Consider the following 21,393-nt stretch of genomic DNA (forward strand, 5'->3'; position numbering starts at 1 on the left):
AGACGAGGGAAAAGAAAAAGAAAGTCAAAGAGTAGAGACCCGGGGAGCGAGACAGAAGAAAAGTTAGTTGTGAACATATCATCCAGAATACTAACCAAATGTGAAGAAATGTTACTTCAGAAGGGGCTCAGTTATGTACCCACACACAGTACAACTTCATTCGAGACTAAGATTGACTTATTCAAATTGGTGAGAAAATTAAAACTAAAAGTGTTTTTTGATGAACTCGATACGTCACAACTTAAAGAACAGGACCCAGAGGAACTACAAGAGTTCAGAAAGAAAAGTAATTTTATGCCACCCATTAATGTTCCATCTATTGACATTTTTCATCGACAAGTACTCAAGGATCTTAGGAAAGTGTCATTTAAACGTAAGGGATATGGAAATTTGAAACCGAATGAGTTTAAGTTATTGAAAGATTTATATGGAGATGACAAGATAACAATACGCCCAGCGGACAAAGGGGGAGCACTTGTAATAATGAACAGCCAAGATTACCATGACAAATGTATGAATCAGCTCACAAACACGGATGTATATTCTGAGCTAGATAGTGACCCAACCATTGAGATAATGAAGAATTTGGAAGAACTCCTGGGGAAAGCAGAGAAACTAGGATGGATAAGTACCAAAACACAATCTTTTCTCACAAATAAACACCCAAGAATACCGAACTTCTACACGCTGCCCAAAATACATAAAAGTTTTATAAAACCAGCAGGTAGACCGATAGTCTCTGGAGTAGACAGTGTGCTACAGCCATTGGGCCAATATATTGATCAGTTTTTGCAACCCTTGATACAAAAAACAGATACCTACATTAAAGACACTAATAATTTTTTGGTAACACTGGAGAAAAATGTATTCACAGAAACCTCAATCATGTTTACGATCGACGTAAGGAGTCTTTACACTTCTATTCCACACAACCTGGGTCTAGAAGGAATAGAATGGTTACTCCTCCAAGAAGGTGACTTGAAAGCTATCAAGGAATTTATTTTGGTATTATTACAGTTTATATCTGAAAATTCATATTTTCAATATAGAAACAAATTCTTTATCCAAACATCTAGGACAGCGATGCGGGCCTCAATGGCTCCCACATATGCAAATACTTTTATGCACAAATTCGAAAAGGAACATGTACTTGATCATGCAGTATGGAGAAACTACATAACGATGTGGGTCAGATTTATAGATGATATTTTTGGAATATGGAATGGCCCAGAGGAATCTCTCAATGACCTTTTACCTATCTCAACAACATAGATCAACGCATACAATTTACAAAAGAAACTTCAAAAACATGTATCCACTTCCTAGATGTAGAAATACGTATTCACAACAACAAATTTCTGACCAACATCTACAGAAAAGAAACAGATCGCAATAATCTACTTCATCGACTAAGTTTCCACCAACCGAGTTTAATCAGAAATTTGCCCTACAGTCAAATGATGAGAGTAAAAAGGATCGTCAATGACCCAAGAACGTGCGCGGTAGAAATTGAGAACATGGGGAGGAGGTTTGAAGAAAGAGGGTACAAACCCGCAGAGATATAATCAGCCAAAGAGCGAGTAATGGAACCCACAGCGAGTGGTACAAGGAGAGAAAAGAAGGAACCAAATATTTTATATGTGTCATGTTTCTCAGTACAAAGCAACAAGATAAAGAGTGTAATCAAGAAGAACTGGAGTACACTGACCAATGACATGCGAGTTGAACACTTGTTCAGGGAATTACCTACTTTTGCGTACAAGAGGAGTGCAAACTTGAGAGACAGATTGGTCAAAACAAGACCTGAAAAGAGAGCATTAGACACATTGAGAAAAGGAACTTATCCCTGCCTGCATTGCAGTAACTGTAACTTTATAACTAAAGGGGATACAGTTGATCATCCTCGCACAGGCGAAAAAATAAAACTGAAGGGATATGCAACATGTGACACTTCGGACATAGTATACAGTATTAAATGTCCGTGTGGCATTTACTATGTTGGACAATCTAAAAGACCTGGCAAGTTGCGATGGAATGAGCACAGATCGTGCATTCGGAACAACAATCAGAACTCGGCAGTAGCCAGACACTGGAACACAATGAAGCACAACATCAGCCAGATAAGGATTCAAATCTTGGAGGTCATTAGATAAAACAATGCACATGAGGATTTGGGAAGAAGATTAAATCAACGAGAATCATTCTGGATTGACCGGCTTGACCCCCTGAGACCAGGGGGCATCAATGAGGAGCTGAACTTTATGTGTTTTCTATGATGAAAGATATGTGTGTCGCATGAGAAAGATCTGTTAATGAAGGGAATATTATGACCTGTAGACATGGAGTGTCGAATGTTGAAGTTCACGGTATGTCCCGCAGGGGTTTATTTCCCTGTGGGACGTAAGGCAGCTAATCACTGCCTAACAGTGGACTCTTTCACTTACTAACACCCCCCTTTGGGAGTATGTATTGAAAATTGACCCTGTTACTCACCGGTGGGATGAGTGCGAGGAACCAGGAAGCATCCAAACCCAGAATTTTGCTTGAAGGAGCTTAAGTAGGGCCTCTACCTAAGCCTCCTCTCTGCGAGGGAAAATAGACCTTCAAAATGATATGACCACTTGCTGTAGTTAACCAGACAAGGGGACTGATCACCCAGAAGGGCGGAGAGAATTCGTACCGCCACGAACCAGGCTGAAAAGAAAAGAACAACAAGTAAGTAATACAAAAGGTAACGGTTGTCCCTTATAAGCCTTACTAACTGAGGAGTACCTGGGTTCTTGTTTTCCTCCCCCCGTAGGATAGATGAAGGAATTAACCCGGGAATCACCTAAGAGCAGGACAAGATTTAGTATCTAACTGGTTTAAATAATTACACAAACAAAAAGGTGGGTAGGATCTTACCAGTGGGAATTGACTTAGTACTTGAAATGTTAGAACACAACGACAGGGAGAAAATAAGAAAAAGGTAAGGTTAGTAGGGTTCTACTACCCGGGCGGCACGAGGGTCGCGCTAGATTCGGGATGGTGCACTGCTGCAGAGCGTCCTGAAAATGCACAAACCCAATGTTCCGTTTAACACCAAAAGTCTTCCCACTGATGGAAAAAGATTAAGGACGATGACAGTCGGGATGGTATTTCCAGGTGAATGGGTTTTAAGGAGGTAAATTCTGGCAGGATACAGAGCAACCAATCGGAATGATGACTCTTGAGACAGGTAGGTCAAAAACAGGCAAGGTCTGGTACACTGGCTGACAGGAACTATAACAGAACGTGGAGAAGAGGAGTCCAGGAGGAAAGCAGGATTTTCGGTACACGGGAAGGCAGATCAGAAGGTGAGGGAATTCCAAATAGAAGGTCCAGTAAACAATCCGAGTCGAAAACCGTAAGAACCACAAGCACATAGCAATCGAAGAAGGAACTTCTAATTACCGGTAGTAGCTGTAAACAGAAGCAGCGTCTTGGCCGTCTCCGGGAACTAAATAATGGAGAAAGGCGGGGCTAGCCAATGTGAGGCTCTTCCGGTGAACTACCGTACGGAAGCAGGTTTCCTGGGGGGTGTAGTCTCCGAGCCGCTAACTTCCACGGCAACTTCCATCGTGCATAAAACGACGCGGTTTGATGCCGAATCCTTTTGGGGAGCGCTATAAATTTCCTACTGCCTCTGGTAGTAGATTTGGAAACCCGAAGCGCCAGCGGCGTAAGTGACCGGGTTTTGCTGATAGCCGGGGATGAACGCCGACTCATAACAGTATCCTCCCCCAAAGGCGGCGGCAACCCCCTGCGGGCATGGAAGCGGCGCAGAAGAACAGGCGAGTGGATATTGCCCAAGGGCTCCCAAGACCTGTCCTCAGGCCCGTATCCCTTCCAGTCGACCAAATAAAAGGGTCGACCCCTACGGAGTTGAAAGTCCAAAATATCAGCCACTTCATATTCATCCTCGCCATCCACGCGAACAGCACAAGGCCGAGTTGGAAGACGCGTGGTAAGAAGGCATGGTTTGATGAGGCTGACGTGAAATACGGGATGTATCTTCCATGAAGGCGGCAAAGAAAGACGCATTGCCACTGGATTTAACACCTCCTTAATGGAGAAAGGACCCACAAACTTTGGTAGAAGCATACGTTTGCCCGGAATACGTAGATTACGTGTAGACAGCCAGACTTTTGAGCCTACTTTGTATTCTGGAGCGGTAAGCCGATGTCGATCAGCGTACTTTTTAGCCCTCTCCTGTGCAAGTAGAAGGTGGGATCGAACTTCCCTACGGACTGAATCCAGGTCCCGTACACAAGCCTGAGCAGCCGGGTTGTCAATGGGGAGCGCCGGGTCTAAAGGCAATGAACGTGGATGGAAACCATATAAGGCAAAAAACGGCGATACCCCTGAGGCACAATGTACCGAGTTATTGTAGGCGAACTCGGCAGGAGCAAGCGTTTTTAGCCAGGTAGACTGGAATTGGAGACATAAACATCGGAGGAATTGTTCCAGTGTGGCGTTTGTCCTCTCAGTCTGTCCATCGGTTTGTGGATGGTAGGCAGAACTGAAACGATCATCGATGTTTAGTGAAGAAGTCAAAGCCCTCCAAAAGCGGGACGTAAACTGAGGACCACGGTCCGATACAATGATAGAGGGAAGTCCAAAGAAACGAAAGACATGTTTGAGAAACAATGAAGCCAGGACAGGGGCCGAAGGCAAGCCAGCACAAGGGATGAACAAAGCCATCTTGGAGAAGTAATCAATAATAACCCAAACGGTATCATAACCGTCGAGAGGGGGTAGGTCCACGATGAAGTCCATGGAAACCATGTACCAAGGTTTATGCGGTACTGGAAGGGGATGCAAAAGACCTACAGGTTTGGATCTAGAAACCTTGCATTGGGCACACACTGAGCAAGACTTCGCATAGTCGATGACATCCCTAGACATCGAAGGCCACCAGGCCCAACGGCGTAATGACTCCAACGTCTTTTGCTGTCCTGGATGGGCTGCCATCAATGAATCGTGTGACCAAGTTAAAGCTCGAAGTCGTGCTTCACCAGGAGGAATGAAGAGACGACCCTGGATATAAGGCAGATCCTGAACAATGTCGAGATTCAACGATTCGCATTCCTCCTTGTTTGAGGTCACCCAAGATGATATAAGGGCACGGAGCGAAGGTTGAGGAGTGCAAGCACAAACCACCCTTTCAGGCAACAACAAGGGACGATCAGATTTAGAAATACAAGAACTGTGAGGTAATCTTGACAGAGCGTCGGCACATGCATTGAGGCGAGCCGGTCGATATGTGATGACAAAGTTGAACTGGGAGAAGAAAAGATGCCAACGAGCTTGTCGGGCTGTAAGGCATTTCATGGATTTGAATGCAAGGAGACTGCGGTGATCTGAATAAACAACAACCTGGTGACGGGCCCCCAACAGATGATGACGCCATTCCGCAAAGGCATCCCTGATAGCTAACAATTCACGCTCTGTGATGGGATAATTGCGTTCATACGGGGTCAATTTCCTGGAAAAATATGCCACAGGATGGATTTCTCCCGAATCAGGACACTCCTGCGACAGAACCGCCCCAATAGCTGAACCGGAGGCGTCCGCCTCTACAAAGAAAGGGAGGAGAGGGTCCGGGTGTTGCAGTACCGGGGCCGTCGAAAAGGCGGTCTTCAGGATTTCAAAGGCTTGTTGTGCCTCAGGATTCCAAGCAAATGGTTTTTTGGAGCTGGTGAGTGCCGTTAAAGGAGAAGAGATCGACGAAAATGAATGGATGAAACGTCGATAGAAGTTGGAAAACCCCAAGAAAGACTGAAGTGCCTTGACTGATGTAGGAACGGGCCATTCCAGAATCGCTTTGACTTTAGATTGACTCATACGAATGCCACGATTGGTCAAGTCATAGCCAAGGAACTCAACCTCCGGAGAATTAAATACACATTTCTCTGCCTTGACGTACAGGTGGTTCTCCCTTAACCTCTGTAACACAAGACGCACGTGTATAAGGTGTTCCTTCATGGAGGATGAGTAAATGAGAATATCATCTAGATAAACTACAACAAATTGATCCAGATAATCATGGAAAATGTCATTCATGAAAGCCTGAAAGGTGGCCGGGGCATTGCAGAGTCCAAATGGCATTACTAAGTATTCGAACAGACCGTAACGTGTCTTGAAGGCAGTTTTCCACTCGTCCCCGGCTCTAATCCGGACGAGATTATAGGCCCCCCTGAGGTCAAGTTTAGTAAATACCACTGATGAACCAAGTTGATCCAGAAGCACTGATATCAACGGAAGAGGATATTGATTTTTAACTGTAATAGCATTCAATGCCCTGTAATCTATACAAGGGCGCAGGTCCCCCTCCTTTTTAGGGACAAAAAACAACGGTGATGCAGCCGGGGACTTTGAGGTTCGAATAAAGCCTGTGGCCAGGGCTTTATCGATATATTCTTTCAATACCTTGTCTTCTGGTATAGTAAGTGAATAGACCCTTCCGGTTGGTATTTTGGTCCCTGGTATTAGGTCTATCGGGCAGTCGTAGGGCCTATGAGGCGGCAATCGATCTGCCCTACCCTTGTCGAACACGTCCCGAAAGGATTCGTATTCAAGGGGAATACCTGTACTAGGATCCCGAATAATGGCGCCTATGAGAGACACGGAAGCCACAAGAGCCTGGCAAGAAGAATCAGGGCAGACATATGTGTCCAGAAAGCAGTTCTCATTGCACTCCGGAGAAGGAAAACGAACACTCTTCTTTACCCAATCAATAGCAGGATTGTGGTGTTGTAACCACGGAATTCCCAATATGACTTGATATTGCGGAGCTTTGATTAGATCAAACGAGATTGATTCTACATGACCATCTTCGGTTTTCATGCTAACAAGAGTGGTGTTTTGTGTGACCAAACCGGATACCAAGGTTGTGCCGTCCACAGTATGGACCCTCTCAGGTTGAGCCTTTGGTAGAAATGAGACATGGTTCTTTGTAGCATAGTCGAAATCCATATAATTCCCTGTAGCTCCTGAGTCTATAATAGCCAAAGAGGAAAATGTGGCGTCATCGGCAGTGGTGAAGGACACAGGTAGACTAACAGGGGCGGATAAGGTACTCTGTGAGCCCAAAGAAGACACTCCCGGCGTAGGGACTCTATCTACCGCCGGGATTTGGCGTTTCCCGCCTTTTTAACGGGTCTTTTAGGACAATCTTTCAGATGGTGTTCCGAAGACCCACAATACATGCATAAGTTATGCGAACGTCTGTATTCCCGTTGTGCCTGAGTCAAGGGACCCCTCACGGCCCCTATCTGCATGGGTTCGGGATTCGAAACAGAAGGAGGAGCTAAATCTGCCGGAGTGGGTGTAGGGATGGCTGTTTTACGTTCTCCTCTTCTTTCAGACCTTCTAGCATCTATTTGTAAGACTAAGTCTAACAATTCACCAAAAGAGGTTGGGACAACCGGTACTGTGGCTAGGATATCTTTTAATTCTTCAGATAACCCCTGATAGAATACAGCTGATTTCTTTTCTTCGGGCCAGTCTGTCTCCGCAGCCAGCTGATTGAATCTGGTAAGAAAAGAAAAAAGAGAAGAATTGCCTTGTCGTAGACCCAGCAGCTCCAGATCCGAGGCTTGGGATTTATAACGATTGTCAAAGACCCTATTCATGGCCAATATGAGTTCGTCACAGTCATAAAGAACATAACTGTTGGACTCAAGCAAAGGGTTGGCCCATGCAGCCGCTGTACCTCCTAGATGTGAAAGAATAAAGGCTGCCTTGGTTGTGGAGTTTGGAAAGGCGGCGGGCCGACACAGAAAGTGCAATTTGCATTGGTTTATAAAGGTTCGATATTGTTTCGGATCTCCAGTAAACCTTTCCGGAGGGGCCAACGGGAATTGCGTGGCCATCAAAACCGGTGTCGCAGAAAACCCTGAGGCTGAAGCTGAAGGTAGACCAGAACCTGAGGCGGTTGCACCTTCCATGTCTACTCCGAGTGTCTGGGGATTTTGAATATTCCGTAAGCTGTCGATCCTTTGATGCATGGCGTCATGGGCCAATGTCATGTCTGATCGTAACTCAGACACTAAACGAAACAAAGCAGCCAAAGGATCCGCTTCTTCCATGGCTTCTGTTTTTGTTACTCACCGGTGGGATGAGTGCGAGGAACCAGGAAGCATCCAAACCCAGAATTTTGCTTGAAGGAGCTTAAGTAGGGCCTCTACCTAAGCCTCCTCTCTGCGAGGGAAAATAGACCTTCAAAATGATATGACCACTTGCTGTAGTTAACCAGACAAGGGGACTGATCACCCAGAAGGGCGGAGAGAATTCGTACCGCCACGAACCAGGCTGAAAAGAAAAGAACAACAAGTAAGTAATACAAAAGGTAACGGTTGTCCCTTATAAGCCTTACTAACTGAGGAGTACCTGGGTTCTTGTTTTCCTCCCCCCGTAGGATAGATGAAGGAATTAACCCGGGAATCACCTAAGAGCAGGACAAGATTTAGTATCTAACTGGTTTAAATAATTACACAAACAAAAAGGTGGGTAGGATCTTACCAGTGGGAATTGACTTAGTACTTGAAATGTTAGAACACAACGACAGGGAGAAAATAAGAAAAAGGTAAGGTTAGTAGGGTTCTACTACCCGGGCGGCACGAGGGTCGCGCTAGATTCGGGATGGTGCACTGCTGCAGAGCGTCCTGAAAATGCACAAACCCAATGTTCCGTTTAACACCAAAAGTCTTCCCACTGATGGAAAAAGATTAAGGACGATGACAGTCGGGATGGTATTTCCAGGTGAATGGGTTTTAAGGAGGTAAATTCTGGCAGGATACAGAGCAACCAATCGGAATGATGACTCTTGAGACAGGTAGGTCAAAAACAGGCAAGGTCTGGTACACTGGCTGACAGGAACTATAACAGAACGTGGAGAAGAGGAGTCCAGGAGGAAAGCAGGATTTTCGGTACACGGGAAGGCAGATCAGAAGGTGAGGGAATTCCAAATAGAAGGTCCAGTAAACAATCCGAGTCGAAAACCGTAAGAACCACAAGCACATAGCAATCGAAGAAGGAACTTCTAATTACCGGTAGTAGCTGTAAACAGAAGCAGCGTCTTGGCCGTCTCCGGGAACTAAATAATGGAGAAAGGCGGGGCTAGCCAATGTGAGGCTCTTCCGGTGAACTACCGTACGGAAGCAGGTTTCCTGGGGGGTGTAGTCTCCGAGCCGCTAACTTCCACGGCAACTTCCATCGTGCATAAAACGACGCGGTTTGATGCCGAATCCTTTTGGGGAGCGCTATAAATTTCCTACTGCCTCTGGTAGTAGATTTGGAAACCCGAAGCGCCAGCGGCGTAAGTGACCGGGTTTTGCTGATAGCCGGGGATGAACGCCGACTCATAACAGACCCACCGGTAAGAGATTCTCCTGTTAAAGTGATTAAAGTTGTAATGGCAGTTGTTTGATATATAATTAATATTTTGATAAAGCATACCATTTACACACTACACAATATAGAGACACTACCAACGGGACAACAGCGTAAGCGGGGGTCCCCATGATCCAAGTTGTTAATGCGAATGTACACACATTAAATAGAAGTGATTTCATAGTGAGTACCAGTTGTTGCGTAACCAAATAGACCTTGAGTCTCAGAGTGAAGTCTATTAAAATAGACAGACAGTCACATGAGCAGATATATGCAATACACCTCCGAATTGTGGAGAAGACACATCCGCGCATGCGCGGAGGAGATTAGTGAAATGTAACATGACATTGCGCGCAGTTGCGCGCATGCGTGAGAATGAGTAGCGTCTATAAACGCTATTACGAGTGGCGGCAGATCTTTTTGGATAGCTGGCGCGTACGGAGAGCAGGAGAGTAGAGGTAAGCACAACGGAGGAGGAGGCTAAGTGGAAATACAGGAGGGTGGAGACCACAGACGAGGAAATAACTATACATACATATAAATATCTGTTTCAGAGAACACGCGCTAGATAAGGATACTGACAACAGAGGTGAACGTACACTCTGGGGACAAAAAGCCAAACAGGTAGAAAGCGTTTGGTATGTTATGAAATCATATTGTGAAATGAGGCTTAACAATGATCTATAATGGATGTTTTTGTATTTTTTGATTTGCCATATTGATTTGAACACCATGATGGAACACAACTTTAACCTGGTATGTGCATGTATTTACTTTATTAATTTCACTTTTTGGTGAATCATTGGGAATGGGTCATGATGATGGGAATGTCACTGATTGGTAAATAATAGTGTTGATAGCCCTGAAGATGGACGGAGGTCCGAAATGCATTGGCAATAACTTTGAAACACTGATTGGCCAGGAATAAATAAACAATTGAAATATTTGTAATATCATACCAAGAATGGTGGATTACTTACTGAAAGAAATATAAATTACTGATGAGAGTGAATTGAAACCCGTCGAGGGGAGTGAGAGCGAGCTCACCCAGGGTTGGAAATTGTCCAGCCCTACTGTATGGAAATTAATGCTAATAGCCCACACCTGCAGGAACCTGGGAGGCATAAAAGGCCCACTCAGGGGCAGGCAATTGGAAGGAGAGGAGGGAGATGGAACTGTTACTGAAATGCAAGCCATAGTATATGCAGTGGAATGTAGAAAGTACGAGGCTGGCAAACCAAGCAGAAGTGGGAGAACAAGAAGGGCGCAGAACGTGGGAACAGCAGATTTCACCTATGTGTTCTGAGAGGGTCCTGTTCCCCCAAGCAATGAAGTTCAGAGGCTGTGCTGCGGAAGATGTGCAGGAGAGCTGTCTTTCTCCATGTGAGCCTGATTGCTGTGGTTGCTGCATACTGAGCGTGATGGAGACTGAGGCAAGGAGCAATTTTACCAAGCCGTGAATCTCAGGAGCGAGAGGGGCTCCATAAACATGTGGCCGGACCGGACACACCTTCACAGAGGAAGGGTGCGGGTCCTTAAGCAGCTAGAAGCAGTACAAATTGTGGTAGAGGTCGTGGAAGCAGTGCGACCCGCAGAGCAAGTTTTGAAGAAGCCAGTGAGTGAAGCTTGGCATTCTAATACCTTGCATGAGCATTACGGGTAACAGTATCCAGTTACCCATTCACTCGCGTATGAGTAAAGCGAGTGGAAGTTGTTCATTGAACTTGAATTACTTGAATAATGGGAAATGTAGCACTCAAGTGTAAATGAAAAGTCTTTTTACTTGCGTAGAAAGGAAATACTGCTTACATCCATTGTTCACTATTCTAAGACTGTTACTATCTGAAGGAGTGGTCACATGTCACCAATTGAGGAAGTTGAACGTTGCAAAGATCATTACCGAATACTTAACCTTGTTAAATCCATTGTTGAAATCTTCAAGAGGTGAATACAAATCAAGAAGTGGTCACGTGTGCCTAATTGTGACTCCCAAAGGAGGGCTGGACTTTATCCTTCACTTTAAATGGGAATACAATTCAATAACGATCTTTAAAATCTTTAAGCTCTGCGTACAACATCAAGAAGTGGTCATGTGTGCCTGATTGTGATTTCTGAAGGCAGATTGCATTCTATTCTTTACTTTAACAATGCATACCTTTCACGAATAAGAAGTTAAAGGACCTCATTACGGGTCTGGCGGTAAAGCTGCCAGTGCTACGGGCGGGTTGCCACCGGACCCGTAATAATTTACCAGCGCCTGACCTCCCGGTGCCACCAGGCTATTAAAAGTCTGGAGGCCGGGAAGTCAGGCGCTGGTACATTTGTTAATGCCCATTCCCAACAATCTGTACTGTGAAGTTACTCACAGTTAATTGGGCAAAGATGCAAGTCTGCAAGCATTACCTGAAGCTAAGAGAGTGACACCAACGCTTCTGGGTAATTATTAGGGTGATAGCTGGCACAAAGGTACAGGTAAAGCAAGGGAAGGGAAACTGACTGCTTGTAAAGACTATTTTGAAGTAGACACAACCTGTAGTGCCAAAGACTGTGGAAGACAGAGAGAAGTGAGTCTTAATGGCATTTGTTACTGTGGCAGACAGACAAGAGAGGCAAAGTGGCTGCCCCTTTTGAAAGGAGATATTCAGAGGAAGAGTGTCTTGCCTACCAGAGGGTGTGGAAGTACTTTAAAGTATATCGTGTTGAAGCCGGTCTAAAAGTACCAAATCACCAAGGCTGTGGTAGTAGCCCAAAGTACTGAAGCTGTGGGGGTATATCTGGTTGTCAGTACATGCAACATTGCACTAGTCTAAACAAGGTGGAGTACTGAGACAAAAGGGCATTGTTCTCATGGTAAATCAAGCAGAGGAGTAGTGGTTGAAGTGGAAGCAGCAGCACTGAGAAGTCATCCTGACAAATATACATTGTTAATGACAAAAACTGTAACTAAATAATTCCTAACTGTTGACCAAGAATAATACATTACTAGCCGTGTGGATATTAAATTTCATTTTGAACTGTGGCAAATCTTCCTGAAGAGGTGACGAGCAGTGTGGCCAGGATTACCATTGGTGCTATTTTTCTGGAAGTAGTAAGTGGATCTTTCACACATGGAACGAGACTTGTCAGTGGAACTTTGGTTAATTATGTTTTACTCTGACTCTTCAAGAACTGATTCAAGACATTCCTTTCTTTGGTTGAACAGTTGGAGACGTGATTTTGAATCCCGGGGAAGGGAAATTACCCAGAACTTTAAAAGGTAATTTAGAAACTGTGAATAATGTTCATGTCACTTGGTATTGCCATATATTTTCTTTGTATATTTGTTGCATAGTGTGCGGTCCAGTTATCCTGTGTTAGAGTGTGTTTCCTCAGCTTTGGTTAGGCAGGGAATCCCTCAGTAGAGTATGGACATTGAGGCTTGCCATTGTTATTGTTATTGTTATTTTGCATTTATATAGCGCCTTATATACCATTGGTATGGTCTGAAGGCGCTGGTAGGTTGAACGCCCTTGGGAACCGAAGTTCAGATCAGTAGAGAGAGTCAAAAGGTGCGTGTGAGCACCGGGTATGTTTGCAGCTGGTGGGTATTCGTGTAAGAGCTGCTTCTTAGCGGTAAGTGTGGTGGTTGAGAGATCAGAAGTATGTGTTCGTTCTGGCAGGATTTATCCAGACCGGATGTGGCTGCGTTAGGCCTGAGGAGAACGCCTGGCTGGGGGGGGGTGTAACCAGCAGTGTTTAGTTAGAATGATGTGGAGTGAGCGGCGGATGTTGGTATGAGAACAGTTATACCGAATGGTGTCATAGTATCTCTGTGTTCTAGCTGAGTGGTGATGTAAAGGAGAGAGTAAGCATGGTGGTATGATATGATGGGTTAAATGCTCTTTCAAACGTTCTCTGCATTCCAAGCCATACTATATACATCGCGCAATTATATGCGCTCCAGTTCGTTCCGGGCACTCCTATCCTCTCCGTGCACCCCAGTCTGCTCCACACACTCCGGTCTGCTCCGCGCACTCATGCATTCCTGTCCCTTCTGCGTGCTCTAGTCTGCCATGCACACTCCAGTCGGCTCCAGGCATGCACTCTTGTCTGCTCCACGCATGCGCTCTTGTCTGCCCTACGCATGCACTCCTGTTTGCCCCATGGTCTACGCATTCAGTAGCTCTATGTACTCATCCATTCTGAGCACTCGTCAGTGCTGGGTGCAATCTGTGCTCGTTCGTTCTATGTACTCGTCCATTCTACGCAACACATCCATTCACTCTAGGCACTCGTTCATTCCAGGCACTCGTTCGTTCCAGGCACTCGTGCGTTCCAGGCACTTGTTCATTCCAGGCATTCCTATGCTTTATGCCCTCAGGCCACTCACCCCCTCTACGCACTCACCCCCTCTACGCACTCATCCACTCTACGCACACATCTCCTCTACGCACTCTTCCCCTTCTACGTACCCCTTTTTTCATAGGCACTCATTCGCTCATATGCACTCGTCTGTTCTATATATTTGCCGCTCCTACCCACTAGTCTGTTCTATGTCGTCTTCCACTCTACCCATTCTTCCGCCCAGCTCATCCATCCCGCTCTGCTCGTTCATCCATTCCCCGCACTCAGCATGCATTCCCCATCCATCCGCTCTACATGCTTATAGGTTCTACGCAATCATCCGGTCTGTGTAACTCATCCGCTCCAGGTGTTTGTCCGCTTTATCCCTTTGCATGCACTGCACCTTCATCTGCTCTACGCAATCACCCATCCTACGCAATCGCCTGCTCCCCGCACTCACCCGCTCCCTGAGCTCAACAGTCCCCCCGAACAGTTCCTCACGCGTATTCACTCTCGACACTCATCCGCTCCCCGCACTCATCGGCTTTATGCACTCGTGCCTTTCACGCATTCAACAGCAATATCCTGTTCCATATATTCATCACTATACTCATCGGTTTTATACCATCATCTGCTCTGTACACTCATATGCTCTATATACTCACCCGCTCTATCCACTCGTCTGCTCTGTATACTCGTCTGCTCTGTATACTCGTCCGCTCTGTACACTCATCCGCTTTATCCAATCATCCGCTCTATCTACTCATCCGCTCTATCTACAGATCTGCTATATACACTCATCCGCTCTATACATTCGCCAGGTCTGTACATCCATCTGCTCCAGCGATCTACACACTCTCCCCATTTCCGTACTCATCCGCTATCCACACTCATGCGCTCTACCTACTCGTCTGCTCTTACTCATACTCTTCTGTTCTACACACTCATCCGGTTTACGCTCATCCGTTCTACACATTCAACTGTTTTACGCACTCCTGCGTTTTACTCGCTTCTCTGTATTTACGCATTCATCCGCGCTACACGCTCGTCCGCTCTACACACCAGCCGCTCTACCCACTCATTTGCTCAACATGTTCATCCATTCTATACACTCATCCGCCATTCTATTCGCCAGGTCTGTACGTTCATCTGCTCCAGTGATCTACACACTCTCCGCACTTCCATACTCATCTGCTATCCACACTCATGCGCTCTACATTCTCATCCGCTCTTACTCATACTCTTCTGTTCTACACATGCATCCAGTTTACGCTCATCTGTTCTACACATTCATCTGTTTTACGCACTCTTGCGTTCTACTCGTTTCTCTGTATTTACGCATTCATCCACGCTACACGCTCGTCCGCTCTACATACCAGCCGCTCTACACACTCTTTGACGATTTTGATAGCGAACCTGCAGGAGTTCCAGGACATGCAGGAAGATGAGGGAGAAGAGAAGGAGGAAGAGTCCTGCAAAGCATTGCCTCCTGTAAGTACTGCACTCCCCTAATGTCCGCCAAGGGGGAGGGAGAGGCAATACCTGACCAGGCTGGTCAGCATGGCACAGGTGTAGAGACGTCCTGGCGCACAGCAACACCTAACCCCCCGCATCATACTATTCCACTGTCAGTACTGTAGCTCCGTCGGTGCACCTCACCCCTTGCTGTTCAACTGTAACCATAGCTCCACCGGTGCACCCCTCCCCTTGCTGTTCAACTGTTGCCATAGCTCCACTGGTGCACCTCACCCCTTGCTGTTCAACTGTAACGATAGCTCCACCGGTGCGCCCCTCCCCTTGCTGTTCAACTGTTGCCATAGCTCCACTGGTGCACCTCAACCCTTGCTGTTCAACTGTAACCATAGCTCCACCAGTGCACCCATCCCCTTGCTGTTCAACTGTTGCCATAGATCCACTGGTGCACCTCACCCCTTGCTGTTCAACTGTAACCATAGCTCCACCGGTGCACCCCTCCCCTTGCTGTTCAACTGTTGCCATATCTTCACTGGTGCACCTCACCCCTTGCTGTTCAACTGTAACCATAGCTCCACCGGTGCACCCCTCCCCTTGCTGTTCAACTGTTGCCATATCTTCACTGGTGCACCTCACCCCTTGCTGTTCAACTGTAACCATAGCTCCACCGTTGCACCCCTCCCCTTGCTGTTCAACTGTTGCCATAGCTCCACTGATGCACCTCACCCCTTGCTGTTCAACTGTAACCATAGCTCCACCGGTGTACCCCTCCCCTTGCTGTTCAACTGTTGCCATAGCTCCACTGATGCACCTCACCCCTTGCTGTTCAACTGTAACCATAGCTCCACCGGTGCACCCCTCCCCTTGCTGTTCAACTGTTGCCATAGCTCCACTAGTGCACCTCACCCCTTGCTGTTCACCGGAGCCCGGGTAGCCTTGAGGTAAGTACCGGCAACATCCCACATGATCCTTCCAGCGTGGATGTAGCCAGGCTTTCCTCTACCTCACTCTGTAGCTTCCTGTTCGGCGTCCCTTGGTCCCCCCAGTGGAGGTAACCTGCTGTGCGCCTCCTCAGAGAACCGTTCTCCCGAGGCTCATTCTCGGGAGGCTTCTCTTCTTCGGGCTCCTCCACCAGTTGTTCAACAGATGAGTTCCTTTTGAACTCTTGTGTCGGCCAGCTGCCTCCATTACAGCAATTGACATCTCGAGATAAACTAGACCACTGACTTTGTTTCCTCAGGGTGATCTTCTTCGTCCCAGTACTAGTTTTCCCCTGTGAAGCCAGATACTTGGGATTCTTGGATATTTCAGGTTCATCAAGTGTATCAAGATGGTAAACCTTGCAACAGAGTATATTAGTTCTCCCTACAAGGGGTCAGGGGATTTGGTATTGGAGAAGGGGTTGGGTTTATCAAGGCAGAGGAATACTGCGTTCCCTGAGAATACCTAATTCCATGGGGGCTTCCCTCCCCATGTGATCCTCCCTCCGGGGGGATTATTGTACTGTGGACGGACCACCCTGGCCCCATGGAAAGGTCTCCCCCTATTTGTCACACTGGTTAAGATTCACTCTTCCTCACCTCAGAATGATCTGTATGAATTAAGTCCTCTATTCTACAGAGATATAAACAGGTGTGGGGGACTATAGGGGACCAAGTGGGGTGAGAAGAAAGGGGACAGAAATGGAGGGAGTGAATACTGTGATCTCCCAAGGCTATCATCACTGGTCCCATGGCTTCCCTCCCCCATGAGACCCACTCGTTGAGTACAACCCGCAGGGGGACTATCGGGTAGCAGCCTCACCTCCCTGGCCTCATGGCTCAGGGCTCCCCCATGGGAGCAGTGGCAATACCCTGGGATTAGTCACACTCTTCATGAAGGGAATGAGCTTCTACACTCCTTGGAATATGGTAGCCCTGCGATTCTCGTTCTCCTACACCTGGCTGCAGCGTTTGGCGCTGTGAACACCACGTCCACCTAACAGATCTCCTGGGCATCAAAGGCCCGGCTCTTGAGTGGATGCCTCCTTCTTGCATAACAGGCAAATTAGGTCAGGCCCATTTCTGCTGAGTCCCTCTGTCACACTTAGTGATCTGCCCCAAGGCTCAGTCCTCTAGCCTTGGCTTATTAATGCCTACCTCAAACTACATGCTGATCTCATTGCTCACTGCTCGGTTTCCTTTCAGTCTTACACTCATGATCCCCAGATTGCTTTTGCTCTAAGTAGCTCCTTTCACAGTAGAACTTCAATATCGTCCTGCCTTTTCGAGCATCAATGATTAGTTCTTTTACATTTTGCTTGCCCCTGAACACTTCCAAAACAGAGTTCTGTTGGCACTTGCATCTTCAGGCTTTGCCTTCTGCTTGCACTACTACTCGTCTAGGTTGTTTGTATTTTGTGTTTATTTGGGACAAAAGGGAGACGAGAGAAGAGTCTTGCTCCAGGGAACAAAGGTTGAGTTTTTGGGCTGCTTTAAATGCTGGAAAAAATATATAGTTTTTTAATATCAGGAGGGAGGGCATTCCAGTGATGGGGCAAGAAGGAATGGAAAGATGATGTTACAGGGGTCGGAGTGATCAAAAATGGCACTAGAGCAGATAGGGAGGTGAGTGGTAGCGGGTGATGGAGATAGCTAGGCAAAGCATATATATATATATATATATATATATATATATATATATATATATATATGGGATACATTACTCACCGTAATCGTATTTCTGATGCTTGTATCTGCTTAGATTCACATGCTGTGCATAGGCCGACATCTAGTGGAAGCTGCGGAGTATTACAGTTTGTTTTTCGAAACTCGAAAATGGGCGTCGACACAGGCGTGCAAGTAATACTATCCCTAGTGTGACGTCCACTGTACCCAAGATCCCTCACGCGTCTAGGATCCTCAGATTGTATTTTTTCTGACATGAGGAAGCATGAGGAGTAGCGTGAGTACAGATAATCCAAGCAGATAGACAGAAAGGTAAGACTACAAGCAATCATGCGCCTTCTCTCGGAGGGGAGGAAGGGTGGGTCGCATGTGAATCTAAGCAGATACAAGCATCAGAAATACGATTACGGTGAGTAATGTATCCCTTCTGAGGCTTGTGGAATCTGCTTAGATCACATGCTGTGCATAGATTAGCGAGCAGTACCCGAAGAAGGAGGTGGGATGTGAGAAGGGTCATGAGCAAACAGGTGTCTTAGAACCGCTTGTCCCACTTGTGTATCTGTCTTGGAATGAGTGTCAATGCAGTAATGCTGAGTAAAAGTGTGAATAGAGCTCCAAGTAGCTGCTTTGCAAATGGTGTCGAGGGGAACATTTGCAATGAAAGCCAGAGTGGCCCCAATGCCTCTAGTAGAATGGGCCCTTGGCGTAAAAGGCAGAGTTTTTTCAGAAAGAGAGTAACACAGCTGTATACAGTTGATAATCCACTTCGAGATCGCGCCTTTAGAGACGCGATCCCCCTCTCTGCCTGTAGCTACGGAGACAAACAGTTGATCTGTTTTCCTTAGCGGTCTGGTTTTATTTACATAGTAGAGGACCGCCCTACGCACATCAAGGGTGTGTAGTTTCACCTCAGCTGAGCTTTGCGGGTTCTGGAAGAAAGCCGGAAGCTCGATGGACTGGTTTACATGGAACTTAGATATAAATTTAGGTGAGAACCTAGGGTGTGTGCGTAAAACCAGTTTGTCTTTGTGGATAGTAAAGAAAGGATCCTGCACTGACAGAGCCTGAATTTCACTGACCCTTCTTATAGAGGTAATGGCTACTAAGAAGGCCGTTTTATAAGTCAGGTGTTTGAGACTACTTTTATGCATGGGTTCGAAAGGGGGGCCCATGAGCTTAGCTAGCACCACATTGAGGTCCCATCCTGGCGGTGGGTTCGAAATAGGAGGGTGAAGTCTCTTTACTCCTTCCATGAAGGCTTTAACTACTGGTACTTTCCACCACGATACTTTGTTATGGGATGTGGTGTAAGCCGAGAGGGCTGCCAGGTGTACCTTCAGAGAGTTAAAAACCAAACCTGCGTCCAGCAGGTGGAGCATGTATGTTACAACGTTGGAAGGAGTGCAATCAACTGGGTTGATTTGTTTATTCTGGCACCAAATAACGAATCTCTTCCACTTGTCAAAGTAACAGTGCCTTGTGTTTGGTTTCCTGGATTCTTTTAGGATGTCCATACACCTCTGTGGTAAATTGAGATGCCCAAACTCTATGACCTCAGGAGCCATGCTGCCAGGTTCATTGAGTTGGGTTCCTGGTGCACTGTTTGACCTTGTTGCTGGGACAGTAGGTTGTACCAGGCTGGGAGTTTGATGGGCTCGCACACCGCCATCCTGCGTAGGTGTGGAAACCATGGTTGTCTCGCCCACATGGGAGCAACTAGGATGAGCGTCATCGATTCCTTGTTCATCTTGTACACCACCTTCCTGATGAGAGGAGTTGGTGGAAAAGCGTACGCAAACATCCCTGACCAGTTCATCCACAGGGCGTTCCCTTGGGAGTCTGGCTGGGGGAACCTGGATGCAAATCCTGGGCATTGTTTGTTTTCGCTTGTGGCGAATAGGTCTATAGTGGGGAAACCCCACTGAGAGAAGAGATCTTCTACGATATCTCTGTGAAGGACCCATTCGTGTTCTTCTGGGAGGGAGTCTCTGCTTAGGGCATCCGCTAGGGAATTGAGCTCCCCTGGAACATGTTGTGATGACAGGAAGATGTTCCGTCTGAGTGCCCATATCCAGATTTTCTGGGCAAGCTTGGACAGATTTGGCGAACGAGTCCCTCCTTGTTTGTTCAGATAGAACATGGCTGTCGTGCTGTCCGTCCGGATCTGCACCGACAAGTTTAGCAGATGGGGCTCGAACGCCCGAAGCGCTCGGAATACTGCCAGAAGCTCTAGCAGGTTGATGTGGTTCTTGGCTACTGAGTGAGACCAGAGACCCTGAGCTGTGTGGTGGAGATGGTGAGCTCCCCACCCAGTCAGGCATGCATCTGTAGTCACCACTGCCTGTACTTCGGGATCGTAAAAGGGTTTTCCCCTTGCGAGATTCTCTCTTGTCCACCAGTGTAAGCTCTGTACGAGTGTTGGCGAAACGACCACTAGATCGTCCCACTGACCACTTGCCTGAGACCACTGTTTCGCCAACCATTCCTGCATGGGACGCATGCGCAGACGCGCGTGGGGGACCAGGTAAATGCATGACGCCATCATGCCCAGTAACCGCATTGCTTTGCGTACCGTTATTTGTTGACCTGACTGATAATGTGGAATTTGCAGTAGTATATTCCGAATTCTCTCTTCCGAAGGGAAGGTCAACCCTTTCTGAGTATCTAGGATTGCTCCTAGGAACTGTTTTGAGGTGCTTGGCACCAGACTTGACTTCTTCTCGTTGATAGAGAAGCCTAATTCGTGGAGGAGGTCGATAGGCCTCTGAATGTTTGACCTGCAAATTCCTGGGGTTTCCCCCGTTATGAGCCAGTCGTCCAGATAAGGGTACACTGGGATTGCCTCCCTGCGTAGGTGTGCAGCTGCCACCGCCAGTACCTTGGTGAATACCCTTGGTGCTGAAGCTATCCCGAAGGGCAGTACCTTGAATTGGTAGTGGCGACTGTCCACCTTGAAGCGCAAGTATTTTCTGTGCGCTGGGAGCATGGAAATATGAAAATAAGCATCTTTCATATCCAAGGTTGCCATGTAATCCCCCTTTTTTAGGAGGGGGATTACCTCTTGTAGCGTGGTCATACGGAATTTTTGGGGCTTGACATACTTGTTGGCAGGCCGTAAGTCCATTACTGGGCGCATTGTCAAATCTTTCTTTGGCACAAGGAAGTAAGTTGAATAGATACCCTTGTTTACCTGGTGTCCTGGGACGAGTTCTATCGCGTCCTTTTCTAGCAGAATGGCGATCTCCTCGAGAAGGATCTTCTGATGTTCTAAGGAGTGTATTCTTTGTCGTGGAGGGTGGTTCCGGGGACGCTGCAGTAATTCTATACAATATCCTGTGGACACTGTTGACAGCACCCATCTGTCTGAGGTGATCCCTTCCCAAGCCTGGGTGAAGTTGGAAATGCGTCCCCCTACTGGGGTTGCGTGAGAAGGGACCCTGAACTGAGCGTCACTGCTTTGGTGGAGGCGTGCCACCTCCCTTGTTGGGGCTGCCTCTGCCTCTTCCACGACCTCTCT

At 46.9% G+C, this 21,393-nt stretch overlaps 1 protein-coding gene across 1 annotated transcript in view; it reads right to left on the reverse strand.

Annotated features, from left to right (window-relative positions):
- Positions 1-21,393, reverse strand: part of ADCK1 (aarF domain containing kinase 1) — a 1,181,187-nt gene that overhangs the window by 788,470 nt on the left and 371,324 nt on the right. The window lies entirely within an intron of this gene.

Source organism: Ambystoma mexicanum, chromosome 14, assembly GCF_040938575.1.
Source record: "Ambystoma mexicanum isolate Mex_15411 chromosome 14, UKY_AmexF1_1, whole genome shotgun sequence".
In the NCBI taxonomy this organism is placed as follows: Eukaryota; Metazoa; Chordata; class Amphibia; order Caudata; family Ambystomatidae; genus Ambystoma; species Ambystoma mexicanum.